Raw genomic sequence first — 6,065 nt, forward strand, 5'->3', positions numbered from 1 at the left:
GCCCAGCCAAGCCCAGACTGAGGCCCAGACCTACAGGAGCACTCTTGTGGCACAGAGGTGGCAGCAGGGAACTGCGATGAGCTAGTCTGCCTGGAAGACTCCAGGTGCATAAAGAGGTGCCCAGACAGAGGTCAGGGGAACAATTTAAAAACAAATTCTCAACTTAAGATTTGATTTTATATACAGTTATAATGTTTGCTCCCATGGTCTAACTGCAAACCCATTAGTTACAAAAGTTTGTCAATTTCTAAATTTCAATAGCTTTTATTAGTATTGCTAATTATACTACTATAAATAGGAAACCATATCTGCCTTACCACGTGTTTTCTCTTAGCTACTAATCAGAAGGTGCTTGGGGAGTCACCTCACCAAGGCCCTCCACTGAAGGCCAGAGGAAGGACAGGGCCAAACAGAAACCAACATCTCAATCAGCAGAGAAAAAATCTTGGGCCACACACGAAACAAGACTCTCTGACACAGGAGAGACACCTATAAAGCAGACTCCACAGAGAGGCTCCGACTGCAATAAGACAGCTACCTATGCTAAAACTTTCACAAAAGGGTATCACAGAAATCAAAATAAAGAGTTCTCTCTGAAATAGAAAATGACAAAAAAAAAAAAAAAAAAAAAAAAAAAAAAAGCAAAAGGTAATCTCAGTCCCTGAGCCCACCCAGAACAAACCCAGGAGACATCAGCCTAGAAGAAATTGGAAGTCACACACCTGAAATTGCTGAAATAATAGCAACTGAAGTAAAGAAACAGCAGCAGAAGAATACAGAGGAAATCAGATCAGAAATAATCTGACAGGTAAAAAAAGAAATGACCACTGTAATGCAAGAACTACTAAGCATTTCTAAAGAGGACACTGATAAAAAAAAAAGAGGAGAATAGAAAAATGATGGAAACCTTGAATGAGCAATATAGGAAAGAAATACAATTCGTGAAGCAGATTCAAAGAGATACACAAGAAATTAAAAACTCCATTAAAAGTTGGCAAAACTGCTAGAATGAAAGTGAAGACAGACTTTCAGACCTTGAAGACTCCATTGCAGCTAGTGAAAAGGTAAGAAAATATCTCTTAAAAATAACTAGGATGCAGGAAAGAATAATTCAACAGCTGCAAGGTGATGCAAAGATGTACAAAGTGAGACTAACAGGCGTCAGTGAGAAAGAAGGAGGCAACACAAATGACATAAAAAGCATATAAGCAGAAGTAATAGCAGAAAACTTCCCAAATATGGGGAAACAATTAGACATTCAGGTAACCAAGGCATACAACACTCCAAATAATATCAACCTGATTAAAACCACAATCAGACATATAATAAGCAAGATCCCAGGAATTCAACACAACAACATACTGCTATGGTTTGTGTCTAGTTGTCCCCCCAAAGCCTCATGCAGTCATGGGGTGAGGGCTTCTAGAGTTTGTGTTAACTCATGATCCCCTGGGATTATGTGTGATCCAAGGCTGGGATTATGGGTCTTAGTACTGCTGGGATTACCCATAGGTGGGTAAATACTGGGAAGTACCCATAGGTGTGAGTACTTCCCCTACCCTGGGGCAGGTAATTTGCATTACAATGTAAGGTGGGAAGAGAAGCTAGCTGCTTGAGCTGCTGCTACCCCTCCCTGGCACTCTTGCTCTTTGCTGCTGCCATGAAAGTTTGCTTTCTGCTATGTGCTACTCTGCGTTGGACCCAGCTGAGTATGGACTGAAACCTCCAGTAACTGTGAGCTAAATAAACCTTTCCTTTCTTCATTTTGAGTGTCGGGTATTTGTCCCAGCAACGAGAGAAGAGTAACTAAGACACATACTAAAACTTGTCTTTTCTAGAGAAAAGAAACAGATCACACTTAAAGGAAAACCCATCAAAATAAGAGCAGATTTCTCCTCAAAAACCATCAAATCAAGGAGAGCATGGAGTGAAATACTTCAAATCATACAGGAAAACAAATTCCAGCCCAGACTTATATATGGTGCAAAATTCTCTTTCAAATTTAGTGGCAAAGTGAAATACTTCCACAACAAAGAACAACTAAAAAATTTGTGCCAACCAAACCTCCACAGAGTACTAAAAGATACTCTACAAAGGCGTCAAAATGCCCAAAATTCCAAGAACAACAACAGGAACAACTCACCAAACAAGGCAAACTATTAAACACAGGAGAACAGTAGGGAACCAACAGCAGGAGAATAACATGATGAACATAAGTCAATACATATCAATTATAGCCACCAATATAAATGGACTCAATTCACCAATTAAAAGAAATATACTGGCAGAGTGGATTAAGGAACAAAATCCAACAATAAGTGTATACAATATGCTGTATACACTTAATACATAAAGAAATTCATAGGCTCAAAGTCGAAAGATGGAAAACAATACTACATACTCCCAGACCTCAGAAAAAAGCAGGGGTAGCTATTCTGTTCACAAACAATCTGAACTTCAAACCAAGAATAATCAAATGAGATAAAGAAGGCCACCTTCATACTGGTTAAGGGAAAAATTCAAGAGGAAGAAATAACAGTCATAAATATGTATGCACCAAATATGGGAACACCCAACCATATAAGACAAATTTTAAAGGACACAAAAAATCTAACAACCAATATCACAGCCTTAATAGGGGACCTTAATACCCCCTTATCCCAAAAAGATAGGTCAAGAAGCCAAAAAGTGAGCAAAAAATTAGCAGAACTGAACCAAACCTTTGAACAAATAGACTTAGTGGACATATGCAGAGTGTTCCACCCAACAACATTTGAATATACATTCTTTTCAGCTGTACATGGGACATTTTCCAAAATAGACCACATACTAGTCCACAGGTCATGCTTAAGCATATGCAAGGAAACAGAAATCATCCCATGCATATTATCTGACAATAGTGCAATGAAACTGGAAATTAATGACAAGAGAAACCACGAAACCCCCATAAACATATGGAAATTATATAACACCCTCCTCAGCAACCAATGGGTTATGGATGAAATTAAACAAGAACTTAAACAGTATCTACAATCCAATGAAAATTCAAACACAACTTACCATACTTTGTGGGGTGCAATGAAAGCAGTTCTCAGAGGGAAATTCATAGCTGTGAACTTACACATTGAGAAAACAGAGCAACAACAAATAAATACCCTAATGCTGCACCTCAAGCTTCTAGAAAAAGAAGAGAAAACCAAGCCCAAAGCCCAAAGATAGGAGATTATAAAGATTAGAGCAGAAATTAATGTAATTGAGACAAAGAAAACAATATAAAGAATTAATAAATCCAAAAGTGGGTTCTTTGAAAGATTAAATAAAATTGATAAACCCCTAGCCAAGCTTCTCAAAAAGAGAAAAGAAAACATTCAATTTCAAGCAATAAAGAATGAAAAGGAAGAAATTACCACATATCCTGTGCATCAATAGATATTTTGAAAATATCTACTCTCACAGGATCAAAGACACAGAAGAAATGGACAGATTCCTAGATAGGTACAGAATGCCAAATCTGAATCAAAAAGATATAAAAACTGAGTAATACAACATCAGCCAATAAAATTGAAAATATTGGGGCCGACAAGACAGCTTAGTGGTCTAAAGTGCCTGCTTAGGCAAGAACAGGGACCACAGTTTGATCCCCAGCACCATATGCTGTGCCAGACCCACCCCCAGGGCAGGCTGAGCCAGCCACACACACACACACACACACACAAAGAAAGAAAGAAAGAAAGAAAGAAAGAAAGAAAGAAAGAAAAAAAAGAAAATGTAATAAAAAAACAATCAAGAAAAACCCAAGTCCTGATGGATTCACAGCTGAATTCTACAAGAAATTTAGAGAAGATTTAATCTCAATACTCCTGAAACTCCTCAATGAAACTGAAAAGGAAATAATACTCCCAAAAATCATTTCTGGAACAAGTATTATACTGATACGAAAATCAGAAAAAGGTCCAACCAAGAAGGAGAATTACAGAGGGGCCAGGGAGATAGTTGAGGGGCCGGGGAGATGGCTCAGTGGAATAAGCATTTCCCTGGCAAGTGCAAGGGCCTGAGTTCAATCCCCGGTTCCATTAAAAAAAAGGAGAATTACAGGCCAATCTACCCTATGAACATAGATGCAACAATCCTCAATGAAATGCCCTTCACAATGGCATCCAAAATAATGAAATACTTGGGAATTAATCTAACAAAGGAAGTATAAAATCTATATAATGAAAATTACAACCCTCTAAAAAAAGAGATAGAAGAGGATTTCAGAAAATTGAAAGATATTTTTTGCTCCTGGATAGGAAGAACCAACATTGTGAAAATGGCCAAACTCCCAATTTTTCATATAGATATAATGCAATCCCTATCAAAGTACCATGAAGGTACTTCACAAATCTAGAGAAAACATTCTTAAAATTTATTTGGTACCAGAAAAGACCTAGAATAGCAAAGGCAATCTTGGGCAAAAAGGCAAGGCAGGAGGCATTACAATCCCTGACTTGAAATTATACCACAAAGCTACTGTGATAAAACCAGCATGGTACTGGAAAAAAATCCGACAATCAATGGAACAGAATAGAAGATTCAAATATAACTACAAACACATTTAGCCATCTTATCTTTGACAAAGAGGCCAAACATGTTCACTGGAAGAAAAACAGCCTCTTTAACAAAGTATGCTGGAAAAACTGGCTCTCATGCCAAAAACTCAAACTAGACTTGGGTTTATCACCATACACTAAACTAAAGTCAAAATGGATTAAAGATCTAAACATTAAAACAGAAACACTAAATCTTCTGAAAGAAAAAATAGATGAAAACCTTGAAGACATAAGAGTAGGCAGACAGCTCATGAACAAAAACCAAACTGCATGGGAAATACTCTGAAGAATCAACACCTGGGATGTCATCTTATTGAGAAGTTCCTGCATATCAGAAAAAAATCACCAACAGAGTGAAAAGGCAACCCATAAATTGGGAAAAAATAGTAACTATCAATCACTCAGACAAGTCTTTCTATCTAAATTATATAAAGAACTAAAAAATATTCTGCCCCCAAACTTTAAAAACCCAATCCAAAAATGGGCATCTGGGAGGAATACACATTTCTCAGAGGAAGAAATACCAGTTGGAAATAAATCTATGAAAAAATGTTCCACAACACTGGCCATTCAAGAAATGCAAATTAAAACTACATTGAGATACCGTATCACCCCAGAAAAAAATGATTATCATAAAGAAATCAACTAATAACAAATACTGGAGAGGCTCTAGGGATAAAGGAGCCCTTCTCCAATGCTGGTGGGAAGGTAGACTGGTACAGTCACTAAGGAAAGTGGTGTGGAGACTCCTCAAAAAACTAGGACTGGAAATCCCATTCAATACAGCTATTCCCCTTGTGGATATTTTCCTAAAAGAACTGAAGACATCATACCATAATGATATATGCACGCCCATGTACATAACAGCACAATTTCTCATAGCCAAATCTTGGAAACAACCAAAATGCCCATCGCCTGAGGAATGGATGAAAAAGATGTGGCATTTTTATACAATGTAGTATTACTCAGCTATAAAGAAAGGCAAACTCGAAGGCTTTATAGGTAAGTGAATGCAACTAGAGGATGTACTCATAAGTGAAATAAAGTAGACCCACATGAGTAAATATCATATTGTCTCCCTAGTATAAGAACCTGAAAGAATAAATAAAACCTGAAAAGTATAACAGATACAGTAAAACAGAAAGAAACTGAATTTACGGATTAAACAACAAAGATGACAAAAAGGAGAAAACATACGAAAAAAGGAAGGAGGGAAAAACATGCAGGTATGTGTACAGGATGGCTGAAATGATTGTACCCATAATTTCCTTCAGTCTTTTTGAAAATAGCAGTTAATGTTTGGAATTTTCACCTTGACTAACACTATATGCTGATATCTGTGATCTAAGCAACTACATCAAGGACAGCAATGTGTAATAAGAAACCCATGGTTGAATACCTCTGATCTTGGTCTTCTAAATGTGTACAGTTTCTAATGTTTTATTAGGTTTTTCTTTCTTTCTTTCTTTCTTT

The sequence above is a fragment of the Octodon degus genome, unplaced genomic scaffold (genome assembly GCF_000260255.1).
Source record: "Octodon degus isolate 3935 unplaced genomic scaffold, OctDeg1.0 scaffold00012, whole genome shotgun sequence".
Lineage (NCBI taxonomy): Eukaryota > Metazoa > Chordata > Mammalia > Rodentia > Octodontidae > Octodon > Octodon degus.